We start from the raw sequence: 14014 nt of genomic DNA, 5'->3' as shown, positions 1-14014 counted from the left end.
GAGCACCCAGCTGAGCTTGAGCTGTGCTGTTCAGCACTTCCTGAAGCATCTGATCCTTGGCATGGAGCAAATCTGAAGAGACCAGCAGACACTCTAGGTCTGGCGTTAAGGTACATGAAAACACACAAAGAGACCCCTGGGAGCACTTGAGCAGCCATCAAGAACGGCAGTGCCTCCACCCGAGCTGGGGAGGGGTGTCTGGTGTTACATTCGTGGAGAGACCTCCCGCATAGTCCAGACAACACAGAGTTTGACACAAGCCCAGCGGAGATCAGACGTGGATCTCCAAGCCCTTGACAGCAGTGCAGTGTGGGCAGACCCAGACATCAGGACTGCACACTTTAGATCTGAGGATAAGGCGTCCTCTGACTAGGGGATGCAACCACCCAAGAGTAGGTGTGCCCCTGTGGCCACGAAAGTCAATGGCACCTGGGGTGCCTTAGGAAAAGTATGACCAGCAGGTCAAGGGAGGTTGTTCCTCCGGCTCTGCTCTGCCCTGGTGACAAAACACCGGCTGGTTTGTGTTATGTAGCACGTCTACCTGTGCAGTCAGAAGGCTGAAAGACTGCTCCACTGATACATCCATCTGATAAATCAGTCTTAATTTGATCACATTATGCACATCCACAGGCTTCTATAAGTTAACCTTATGTTTCTCCCCAGTGAAATGCATCTGCATAAGCAAACATCCCTCCACCTTTACCACTGACCCCTCAGCTGTTCTCCGGTGGTGTTACACCCTGGATAACGAGGCCTTTCGTAAAAGGAATTGTTGTGTTTCTAGTTTATTATCACCTATATGAGAGCCCCAGGAAAACAGCATTACTGGCATAGCGCTATGTTTCAGAAAGTATGAAGAAATCAAAACAACACAAAACCACACAAACAAACTGTGTGAAAGATGCTGAAGAGGCATCTTCCGTCTTACCTGATCTCGAAACATTGATCCACCAAAGGCCCAGACGGCAGCAAAGACAAAGTAAAGTTCATAAAGCTCCTTGGGACAGTCAGGAGGTGTGTTCTCCTCTGCCAGGAGACATTCAAGGAGGTAGCACAACATCTGAACCATACTCTGTTCAGGAATGGGAATAATCTTCTTAAATCTAAGGGATGGAAATTAGAAAGCAATACGTCCATCACAACCCAGGAAGACTAGAAATGCTCTTTCAGAATACTGGCATTCTGCTTGTCAGCGGTACGTGTCCTATTCCCAGGTACAATAAAGAGAACACCCATTCTCACACTCAGACCCGCTGGCACCGGCACATACACAAGTAATAACAATAATCAGAAGTTTCAAGCATTTTAAAACTTTGATCTTCTTGAAAGAAGCAGAATGGAAGACTTGCTAAAGGCAATGATTTCCTGCGAGCACGATGAGTTCAAAAGCGGTCAAATAGAGGAGTAATAAAATAAACCCTTTCATCTTGCCATTTTACATTCATTTAAGCTACACTTACAGAATTCCAAACTAATATTGTAGCTGCACTGAAGTCCTCCATAAAGTAATTATAGCTATTTGAAAGGTTGGTTCTACGATTTCTGAATTAAGCAAGCTACCAAAACACTCAGCTCAGGGTTGCCTGCAGCTAATCCCGTGGATTTCACGCTCTGAGACAACGTTCAGCAAACAGAATGGGAAACGTCCGATTGACTTTGCTACCAACAGTCAAAACCAACTTGGTCCCACAGAGAGAAGTTCCCTAGCACAATGTTTAAGTCCTGATTCCAGACCCTTCTGACACATCCCCCTTTTGGCTGACATCTCCCATGCTCACTGATTTTTCTTTTGTTTTTAAAGGAAAGTGCAACTATAGGAAGCAAGTAGAGGATGGGAGATGCTCCCTTAAGTTTTCTGGGACTCTACCTTGGCCAGTCCTCACCACAGTATGAGAAAGAGAATGGTTTCACATGATGATAAGCAAGAACCACATGACTTCCCTGTGGACACTGCTTTAAAGCCAAATCAAGCCAAGAAGCACTAGGACCCTTCCAAATACCCAAGTTCTTAATGAAAAATAACTTGTGGAGTGGGCTCAGGTCTAGCCTGACACATCAGGAGGCTGAAAAGCTTTCTCTTTGGGATCTGCCGGAATTATTTTCCAAGAGATAGAGAGTTGATACAGGAAATACAATAAAAATCAAATCAAAATCAGATGAAAACCAGATCTGACCAACACGATACAGGCAGGAGCGTCACTTTGCCCACCTCGCCCTGCTGGTTCTCTGAGCTGAAGCCAATGATGCTCAGGGCTTCCAGGGGCAAGGAGGATCATGTGCAGCACAACCCAGCGCAGCACAGCTGGGCTGGACAGTGGCAGGTGTCCCCATGCCCTCACCACGGGTGACACAATCACTCATCAGATGGTACCTTGTTCTGAGGGTGTCCAGGCAAATGGGCAGGTACTTATCAAACAAAACGGTCAGGTTGGCTCTTTCGGACTGGATCTCTCGCCTGTCGATCCAGCTGCTCACTGGAGGATTCCAGCCCAGATCCGACGGGTTGATGTACAGGATCCCTTTAGGCCCAGGGTAAGAGAGAACATATAGTAAAGACATAGCAGAAACTGTTCCTTTCTTCCAGCAGAGTTTACCAGGTACTTTCACACAACTAAAACCCTATCAAATATGACGGGATGTCCCATTACCTGCCCCCTTTTCCTGCCCCACTGCAGAGTAGAAACATGAACAGTGAAGAAACTTCACCCTTGAAACCACGGCGCTTTTCATGACCTTGCCCTAAATTCAGAACATTGTCTTGTCTGAGCAGTTTCATTGCTCTGGGCCCCATTTCCCCATGTGTAAAACTAGGGGACACCTCCATTCCCTTCTCCCATACTTCATGCACTTCTTCAGAAGATCAAGAACTCTTTGAGACAGATACTGTCCTTCTCCTCATAAAGGCCATCCAAAGGGCTTTGCACAACAGGAGCACTCAGCAACGCTGAAGCCATGATCACCCACCAACAGTCAGAGTGCTCTGGGTAAATCTCCAGGATGATGACAGCTCCACATGTGCATTTGGGGTCAGGATCCTCAGTTTGTCTGTCAGAAACCTGCCCTGTCCACCCACGGCCGCTGTGATCTCAGGTTGGGTACTTGCAACAGGAGTCAAGTTGGCCAACAGAAGACTGGTTAATGGCACTAGATCCTCCTGGGTTCACGGCAAATCCCAGTGCGGAGCTCAGGCCAGGACTCACCCGCTCGGGACACGGTTGCTGGGGTGGCTGTGCGCAGGTGGCTGATCTCAAACACCAACCGCATCGTTGGGTTCAGAGGGATTCTCTCATTGCTCGCCAGGGTCAGCACCTGCATTGGGCAGACAGACAGACAGAATGACATCTTCCCCAGGAACAGGAATGAAAAGCATTCAGCACTTTGCACTAAAAAGCTTGGTTGCTGCCAGCACAGTTCCTTGAGGGAATGCAGCTGATTTCCAGCAGGTAGTAGAACTGTCTTCCATGACTCAAAGGAACAGCACTCCCTTCGAGCGGCGGAAAAAGGTGTGGAATTATGACCCCACCCTATTTTTGAAGGGCCTGGAGTTACAATCAGGACATCTGTGATTATCCATGAGCCCAGTTCCAGGAAGGGAAATTACAATGAAACCATGATTTGAGCTATTTCCCCTCATGCACCATTTTCTATATGTGATATTGTTTGGTGTATCTGAAGAAACACAACCGCATTATTCTAGGAGGTGTTATTTCAGCATCTGCATTTTCAGGCTGAACCATGCCATGCAGTCAAAGAATATCTCCTTCTTTAACTTATATTCATTACCTTATTATCATCCATCACAGTATTAAGAGACTCAATCCACATTGGATCAATATCTCCATCTAGTACCATCCACTTGGGACCGTCATGCGTGATGTTGGCCAGCTCTCGCATGATTGATGAAAACAGGCCTGGGAGGGTGACAGGAAGATGGTGATGAACACTGAACTTGACACCTGCTCTAACGGTTTTCTCCAGCAACACAGTAAAAATTACTCTAATTAATGCTTTCCTCTCAAACATGCAAAACTCTATGTGCCTATACGCAAATATTACTATATCACAATACGGTTCTAGTTTGCTTTAAAGCGAAAAAAGGGTTATCAGTTATCACTACTGAAAATGATTGCAGACCTACGCACGAGCTTCATTCCCACCGAGAATCATAAGGGATAAGAAAAATGTAGAGTAGCTACTCAAAGGCAAAAGGCGGCATGAGTTATACAATGCAGAGAAAACCACCTGAATATGCCTAGGAAATCCTTATAAATATTTTTTTGTGGCTCAAAGTATATCAGGGCAATCAAGATGCATTAAACGCTGGGTCATGGCTTTAGTGAGACTGAGGGGAGAACAAGCACAGAATGACATTGAATGACAGAACAAAATGTTGGTAAAATCAAGGAGAGAGAGGATACAGAGTCTCAAGGGGAGTAAATAATGAATGTTAAGAAGACCACGAAGGCTGGGAATAGAGCAGCAGCACTGCAGAGCAAATGAAAACTCCACAAAACTATTGCTCTCCTCTACATGTGAAAATACCTCGGGAGATGCTGGTCTTCATGAAAAAACATCAGGCAAACATTAAAAAAAAGCCTCTCTTCCAGTGAATTGTGACAAGAACTCTTTTTTTTTTTCTTTTTTTCTCCAGGACAAGCTATTTCTTTGTGATCCAGATCAGGAACAGCTAGTGGCACCATCTGACTGAAGACAAAGCTTGTGCTCAGCAAATGCAGAACGGCTCACCTGGAACAGGTGTGTGATCCCGAGACCGGGTCAACAAAAATAACGCTTCAGCGCCTCTGCCTCCAGCCAGTTCCTCACGTGTTGGACACACGCCTTGGGAACCACTCCGACATTATTAGCATCAGAAACAGTTGCTGTCTCAGGGCATCAGGGCTTCCCTCGGATACACCGCGGCAGCGGGGAGAGGAAAGCGCCTCTGTCCTGACCTTGTGCATCCACAGCACACGGCTCTCTTGGGGTTTAAAAGAAGAGTTTTGTTCTGCAAAGAACACTTTTGGGATTCCCATATGGGACCTTTTACCACCTAACATGTAGGACCTTTTCAACTTCTGATAATGTGACAGGATAAAACTGGGGAGCGGAAAAGCAGGGGCTGATCTGTAAGGGAACAGGTCACCTCTTGCTAGGCTGTGGTGAAGATTGCCTTGCTGGTCTTTGACAACATGAAACAACATTTTCAGGAATGGTTACTGCAGAAAATATCTGCCTTGAAAGCTCAGGGAGGAGTGCCACTATTTCATTTAAACCATCGCAGGCCAGAAACCACTGGACAGTCACCTGTAAAATGTCCCTCCTGCTGTTCGGTGTCACCGCTGCCCTCGATCTGCAGCCACTGCTGCAGCCAGTCTGCACAGTTCAGGCTGTACCCTGCACGTCCCTCTGCCACTTTGATTTAGGCTCCCTAATTACAATTAGAAAGAAATTAACCTGGCATTGGAGCAAAGCAGGGGGTCGGGAAGGGTCCATGGCGGGGCCAGGGGAGGTGGGTGGCAGCTCATCTGCTGCTGTGGATGATTCATGGTAATGTCTTCCCTCACCTCCCCCACACCTCCCAAACCCGCCGCACACGTAAATCGAAGCTGCCTTTATGTATCAGTCACAACCCAACATTTCCACTCCAGATTTTCTGTAATCTTCCAGCAAGTTTGAAATGTTCCTCAGGAGTAAGCAGGATCAACAGCTTGGCAAACGCTGGTGTGCTACAGAGATCGGGCAGCCATACCGAGTGGAAAAACTGACGTTAAGGCTGCTGTGCGTGCTATCAGCAATGAAAACCTGGAGATGGGACATTTTTTGGGGTCCCAGTGCACACCACAGTGCAGGAGGGACATCTCTTCCATCACTGGTCCAGCCAACTCCCAAAAACTGCCTGCCCCACTTAGCAACTGGTAAGTGTTGGTATTAATGGGCATTAAAATTATTCTTAGGGCAATAGGATCAAGTAGGCTTATGCTATATTTCCCCTTTGAAGATCAAAGAGCTAAAACATCCTGTGTATCCTTTCAACAACAAACTGTCATGTGGCTGTAGGCAGCAGACAAGCACCTGGGCTCTCAGACCTGCACATGAAGAACCAGTCACCCTGCTGCTGCTCGGGAAAGTCATTAAAAATACCCGTCTTTATCTACATATTTCAGACATGAAATGACATTTACCGTCTTTCCATTCTCTTGTTGCTGGGTTAATGATGCCAAAGAGCTCATCATTGGTGACTGCCTTGGGGTTGAGGTCTGTCCAGACAGGACGTCGCTTCATTATCTGGTAAGTCCTGTTCAGGGATCTCATCACCTGAGACTTGCCCGTGCCCGCGTTACCCACCACGCAGACAGAGTGCCGGACCGTCAGCAACTCCTCCAGCTGCACCACCTGAGAAAAACACTCCCAAATTTTAGACAAAGATGCCAAACTGAAGTTCAGGTCTATAAAATAGGTCCCACTGGGCCACCTCTTTAGAAAGACGTGACCCTGAGACACAAGCAGATTTGACAATTGAGTTTGGTCCAGCCACTCTAATCACAATGGGTGAAATCCTCAGCCTGCAGATAAACTTTCAGCGCTGTTTATACTTGACAACCACCACCTGATGAGGCCCTGCTCTCCAGGGGCTACACTTTCATGAGCCTACAAAAGTTGGCCCCTTTGGAAGCCCAGAGACTGATCCAGTGCTGACTTCAGGAGCAGGTGCAGCTGCCTCAGACCCAGCACAGCTGACTGCCCTCCAGCGAGATCTGCCTGCAAGGACAATGCTGTGCAGAGCTCTCTTTGTAGAAGCAAAGCTGTTTGAGAAAACCCAAATGATTTGATGGCGACGTGGGTGTAGCAGAAGATCTCTTGGTCTTACTTTGAGCACAAAGTTGTCCTCAGCCTGCAGCCGGAGGTCCAGCACAGCCTGCCTCACAAACGACTCAAAATTCAGGTCACGCTTCCGAGGCACATCCAGTGCAGGGAATAGATCCCCAATCAGCCCCATAAACACCGGCACATCATCCGTCACAATCTTGGGGATGTTGAAGTCACGAAGAGAGCGCATCAGAACCTGGTCTTCGGGTCGCTCTGGGTCATCTCGCTTGAGGGAGCCAGCAACAACCAGCACTGACTTAATGGCACGCAAGCCCCAGTCGTAGTGATCCTACACCAGAGGAAGAAAAAAAAAGAGGCATGAGTTTATGCTTAGACAGCACCATGTAGGGTGAAGAACCACCATTCCCAAACTGCCAGACTAGTAAGCAATGAAAATACATCTAAATCTGTTATTTGCATTGTGGCCAGAGACCTTCTCCAGCCTGAGTGACCTGGTTTCCATCTCAGTAGGTGAGATTCCCGTCAGGGACAGTATTAAAGAGTCAAATAATTCAGCTGTTCAGACCATCACATGGGCTCACAGTTGGCAGTAAGACAGCAGCAGGATTTGCACTCCAGAGACCAAAGCAATTTGTTTCACCTAAATCATAAAGCACCTATAGCAAGGCCAGCCAGCCCCCTGCATCTGCAGGAGCCACCAAGGTGAAAGGCTTGTTAGTCCATTATGAGGCCCCAAAGACCCAAGTTTCTCCACCCTGCCCATCACAAGATGACAAGCCTGTTTGGTCTCAGAGGAGGTCCAGGAATAAGGGGTCAGTAAAGACATTGCTGAAAAAGTACCACAAAACGGCATGAGAAGAACTCTCAAGCCAACAAACAACTGTTCATATTTCTGTCCTGTTAACACCCTCCAGAGCACAGCTCGACAGCTGACTGCTCTGTGTGGGAGGCCATGGCTTCCACCAGGCCCCTCAAGGCACAGCACCAAGTTTCTGCGACAGAGCATATCCCACCCAGCCTCATGCTGGCACAGCCAAGATCAGGTTTGTATCATCAGGAATCCTGATTCAGGTCTCCTCTGGACCCAGCTTCGATCTACACAAATAATGACAAGGAAAAATCTGATTTGCTTTGGACTGACAGTAACTCTAACAAGACCTGGAACCAGCCTAAGGCTGAACTCAGAGAGGGACACCATAAACCCTTTGCAGGCAGGAGAATCAATAGGAAGAGACTGGAAAGCAAAAGGTCACTGAATACTACCCCAAACATGGTGTCATTTAAACTCACTGAAAGGTCTCCCATTAATGCAGCTGGTCAAATGCTTTTGTCCCTGCAGATGCTCCAGTAAAGCAGTCTGAAAATTTTATTGCTCCGATGATCACCAACCCTCTCCTCCCCCAGCAGCCAGTGCAAATGCAGCCATTAAATAAAAGCTGTGAAACGTTAGCCATGGAGCTGAGCAGCACAGTGCCATGTTTCTGCTGATTTTGGAGATTCATCATACCACTCAGCCACAGAACCAGGCTCACCTGCTTGGACAGGAGCTCTTTGCAGAGTTGGTAGAGAGTAATGAACTTCCTGGCTAACACCCGGGCCTCGATGAATCCCTCAGCCACCAACATAATTTCACAGATCAGCTCAAAGTCTGGCACAACCATCGCACACGGCCTAAAATGACAGGTGAGGAGGCATTGCAGAACAAGTATTTCTTGACTACAGGTCTTACAGGCAGCGCATTTGCAGCTTCATCTTCTAGGCCTTCTTTTATGAGCCAGGTCACCCTCTGCCTTCCCCACGACAAGGGACAGAGCTCCTTTGCCCTGCCTGTGCGTGCCCAGACCCAGGCCTGTTGTGCAAGGCTTAAACTACCTGCGAATGCCCTGTGCAAGTGAATTCCCCAAGGACATGAGGTCGAGCCTGGATGTTCCAAAAGACAGTTTCTGCCAGGTCACAAACCCTGACCTGGACTCACCTGAAGAGAGCTTTTAAATTCTCAGGTAGCTCTGTTCGCCCTGCGTAACCAGGGTTCATGGTGATGAAAATGCCTACTGATGGTACTAAGTTGATGTCTTCTCCAAGAAAATTGAAGGATTTCTTCTTCTCCCGTATTGCATCCTGCACGCTCTTCACCTAGAAATCAAGACAGTACTATAGTATCAGCGTTCACTTATGAAAAACACATCAGACAACGGTGCTTCCTTCGTTACTCTTGGCCTCGTGACAAATGGGGCTAATCACTGTTTTATTTTTTACCGGCAGCATAAAGCTTTATACACTGTTTGGAGTACATCAGCATGGCAATATCAATTTCCCATCTCAGTCAAACTCTGGCAAAGCAGAAAAAAGAGCTGAAGAGAGTGGAAAGTCAAAATGCAAAGGAGTTGCAAGACTTCACACCTTTGCTCCATGAGACAATGATGAACGTGGGTCAGGAAGAGCAACTCAGGAGCGGGAAATGTCCCCAGCACTGCCTGCATTCACCTTGGCTTTTGACATCACCTGTGGGACACTGCTCAGCACATCTCACAGCAAAAACACCACCAAAGGCTCCACCATCTCTGAACCAGCCAGCCCAGCAGAGGTCTGATGTGTGAGAGAGACACAGGGCAGTACAGGTATCCACAACATAGCCAACACCCAAATGCACTCCCCAAAGTCTATCACAATATGGGCCCATTATTCCCTTTACCCATCTCACCTCTCCCCACACAGCGTTGCTCTTCAGGACATCCCAAAACCCCCCTGTGCCTGCTCCGTTCCCTGACCAGGCCCAGAGAAGGGGTAGCACCTCCCAATAAGCTTGGCCTCAGCTCAGTTGTAAACTGACCACTTGATATCACTTTTAAAGATTTTGGGACATCAGATGTTTGATTTAAAACCAAAACCAGAAGGCAGAAGCTGTAAAACCTCTCCTAACACCTTCACTCACTAATATTATATTGTTTTTTATATTTGCCTGACTGCAGCTTTGTTCTGCTCATTCCTCTCCTTCCGAAGAGTTCACCTCTCTGCAAACAGCACCTCAGCGAGGGGCAAATCTCTCTCTATTCACCGCTCTAACCTCACTACTGTTTGTCATCTCAAAGCAAAGCAATTAATCGAATTTTTCCCTGTAAGGAACCATATCGACATCAGCTGCATGAGTAAGACAGCCAATTAAACATCGCCATGGTAACACTCCTAATAGCAGCCAGGAGACACCATGATGGAATGACGGCCGTGCCGCTTTCTTCAGCTGCCACGCTCCAGCCAGGAGCGAGGGAACCATCAGCAGTTGAGTCATTCCTGGGCTTCTTTTGTTCAGCTTCCCTTTTTATTTCAAGATCCTCAAAGACTTTTTTTCAATGACAACTTTAAACTAGGACCTGACGGAAGAGAAATTGAGAGGGAATGATACATAAACTCTTGTACCTGCCTGGGGCTTCTCTGGGATGCCACATAAGGTACCAATTATGAGTGAAACAGATGAGAAGAATGAGGAGTTCATGGAGGGGTTGAGAACAATGTCTTTGACCGAAACATTTACAGAAGTGTAGAAACTTCTGAGCTTTATATCTTTCTATAACACTGAGCCCAAAAGGGAGTCCAGGAACAATTCAGCACCTCAATCAGATATTAGGATCCTAAAACACGCACTCAGCTGACAGTTGGATCCTGAAGAACTTGGGCACTTTGGCACCTCAGTTTTCTGCACTGAAGCCCCCCAAGGCTTCCCCTGTATAAAATAATGCCAGGTTTCCTCATGGGCTGGTAAGAGGAGGGGAAGGAGGACGCGAAGTGACAGATTATATATATAAGCACGAGAGCACAGGACTTTCTGGCACGATGGGGAGGCCAGTCTCCCTTCCAGCCCTTCTCCAGGGATGCTGCTGCGCTTCACACGAGACTCACCAACACAATGCACTGAGCAGCTGAACTACAGAGGAGATGAGAAACCATTCGCCAGGGGAAACACCCATGCCCAGCTGGGCACCGCTCCAATAGCTCTGTCCCAGGTTTAATCCCACGGTGTCAGGGTACCCTGGGCAAGCGCGTCAGCAAGGGCCGCAGATCTGCCCCAGATTCCAGCTCCCGAGTGTCACCAGCTGACACTGGCTTTTGGGAGCACCACGGGGCTGCACACATTCCTCCAAGGAATGGTGCCAGTTGGCCAGGAATACCTTCCAAAGCCACTTGGCAGAGCTGTCGTTACAGACACCAGAACTAAATCCACAGCCATATAGTTTTGGAGACAGGTTAAGAAAATTAATCCTGAATGTATTCCCATTTCCTGAGTATGACACACAACCTGTGCCTGACCAGGGGTGATAAGGAACCCCCAGAAGTCCAGCGGATCTGCCCCAAACACCCCTCTTCCCCTCTGTGAAAATTATTCCCTACATTGCAGACTGAGCAGCCGCAAGTCAAGGCAGCTTCTCTGTCTTGAAACGATGTGCTGCAATTATCTCACAGCAGATTAATGACACGAGTGCTTTCCTGAGGAGGAACAGGTACAGAGCCATGGTGCGCAGTGGTCTGGGAAAAGATGCTACAAAGAATTGTCTTGGCACAAATGCTGTAACTGGGGCAAGAAAAGTGACAAATATCTTTGCAGCACGTAACTGCGACATCTTGGCAGTGCTGTGATATTCATGGGATTAATCTTGAGATCTAATCCCACACCTGCCTATACACAGAACTGAAACCGGCAATATGCAATTGCCATTTTTACCCTTGCTCCAAAGACTGCAGAATGGCTCTGCTCTGTTTGTATTTATTTATGAGTGTTTCTCCACTCACCTGTACAGCAACCACAGAAAGGACCTCAACTGAGATCCTGTTAAATTCATCAAAACAGCCCCAGGCTCCCGTCTGGGAAAGGCCTTTGTAAATATTCCCACAAGACTGGAAAAACAAAACAAAAACAAAGATTACAGGAGTGAAATCATAAATGGAATCAACTCCAGCAAAAAATTGATTTTATTTCCCAGCCTGTTTATTTATAGCAATTTACAGTCTATTGTGGGTATTTAGAAAAGCGCATGGAAACAGCAGGCACAACTCAATTATAATATTTATAGCTCTGCGCAGCTTGCCACTTTATCTGCTAATTGCACTTTCTCGATATATCTGTGCACCAGTTTCATTTAAAGGTCACTTGTGCTGAATTACTGATGGTCCCGTTTCCTGGGAGAGCCCATAAGCTAAATGAAATATGATCCGAGGCTACCAAAATCACTGTACCGTGCCAGACTGGCAGAGAGCAAGACTCAGCCTAATGATTCAGTGCTCTGTAGCGGCTGAAGGTTCACTATGTTTTGGGTTTATTCTGGGAGAGGATCCTGAGAAAACCAGGACAGGTCCCTCCCCGTGCCAGGGGCTGCCAGGTCGCGAGCACGCCGAGAAGAAACGACCAGGGTCCAACTATCAGCACAGCCTTGGTCTCAACTGAACAGACCAACATTTTTGAAGAATTGCACATGAAATCTAACTCCAGAAAGGAAGGGAAATGCATAATGAGGCAGAGAAGATAGTTCGGGTCTCTGCCTCCTGAAGAACCTTGTGCAAATCTTAGAGAAGGAACGGGAGGAGAAGGAAAAGGCATTCAGCTTAAAGGAGTGTAGCAGGGATTTGGAGAGAGGTGATCACAGAATCCCAGCCTGGTGGGGCTGAAGGGACCTCTGCAGATCCCCCAGTCCAAGCCCTGCTCACGCAGGGTCACAGAGCAGATCACACAGGTGGGTCCAGGCGGGTTTCAATGTCTCAGAGAAGGAGACTCCACACCCGCCCTGGGCAGCCTGGGCCAGGCTCTGGCACCTCCCAGCAAACAAGTTTCTGCTCATGTTCAGATGGAGCCTCCTGTGTTTCAGTCTGTGCCCGTTGCCCCTCACCCTGGCGCTGGGCACCACTGAACAGAGTCTGGTCCATCCTCTGACACCCACCCTGAGATATTGATCCCACTGATCAGATCCCTCCCAGCTTCTCTTCTCCAGCTCAACAGCTCCAGCTCTCTCAGTCTCTCCTCACAAGAAAGAAGCTCCAGACCCCTCAGCATCTTTGTAGCCCACTGCTGGACTCTGTGCAGTTATTCCTTCTTAAACTGGGGAGCCCAGAACTGGACACAACTCCAGATGTGGCATCACCAGGGCAGAGCAGAGCGGAAGGAACAACCTCCCTTGACCTGCTGGTCATACCTCTCCTAATGCACCCCAGGTACCATTGGATTACTCTCATCCTTCAGGTTTGCTCGGGCCCTGAGCATCCCCAGCCCCATGTGACCGCACTGCAGCCGAGGTGGGAGCCATACCTTGTAGTCCATCTGCTCGGAGCAGTTAAACACGTACACCATGATGCCCAGGGCTCGCCCCAAATCTTTCGTAGTCTCCGTCTTGCCAGTGCCCGCAGGGCCTGCAGGTGCTCCGCTCACGGTCAGGTGCAGTGACTGGGTCAGGGTGATGTAACATCTTTCACAGTGAATGATGAATGAAAAAAGGAAATATGTCCAATAGGTCAACTGTGGGCTGCAGGGCAATAGCACTAGAGCATTGCACTCAGCAGAGCCTCTCCTCTGAAAAGCTGTACGTGAGCAGGGGTCATGTCTGAGCTGAAAGCCTTCTTGGCATTAATTACCACCTCTGCTCAGCTCTGTTTTCTCCAAGAGATACTCATCTTCCACCAAGGTCTGCCCAAACCTCTTCATGTCCAGCTTGTGTTCTCTCTGGATCCTCATACAACTCATGGATATTGGGCACATCTCAGGCAGTATGAGAAAAGGACAGCTTTTCTGGAAGACCTGTCACTGACAGAAACCTGCTCAGGTGGCCTGTGAGTGAACCCAACTCAAAGCTGCAGCAAGTCCCAAAGTTTCTCCATCATGTTGATGATGGACACTGGGGTGGTGTCCACATGTGAGTATCTATACTACCTGTATAAGCCACAGAGGTGTAGTCAATATAGCCAACAAAACCTGATGATACCTGGGGGCTTGACGCAGCTGACTAACACAGGTGACTAGAGCCACCTGAGATGCTCTTGGTTGCTGAAATGTCACATAGGGTGGAGAGATATGACAAGGGGTCCATAGGAGACTTTTACACTTCTGGATTGGCAGCTGGAAGCCAGGTGGGACAACACAGAGTATCTCAAGTAACCCTAGGTGTCCCCACTGAGGCAACCAGGTAGATGTCTGCTTCAAGATGGGATG

At 48.0% G+C, this 14014-nt stretch overlaps 1 pseudogene; it reads right to left on the bottom strand.

Annotated features, from left to right (window-relative positions):
• LOC136113734 (dynein axonemal heavy chain 9-like) overlaps positions 1-14014 on the bottom strand; it is a 90835-nt pseudogene that overhangs the window by 47181 nt on the left and 29640 nt on the right.

The sequence above is a fragment of the Patagioenas fasciata genome, unplaced genomic scaffold (genome assembly GCF_037038585.1).
Source record: "Patagioenas fasciata isolate bPatFas1 unplaced genomic scaffold, bPatFas1.hap1 Unplaced_34, whole genome shotgun sequence".
Classification (NCBI taxonomy): domain Eukaryota; kingdom Metazoa; phylum Chordata; class Aves; order Columbiformes; family Columbidae; genus Patagioenas; species Patagioenas fasciata.
This window is presented reverse-complemented; position numbering and strand designations above follow the sequence as displayed.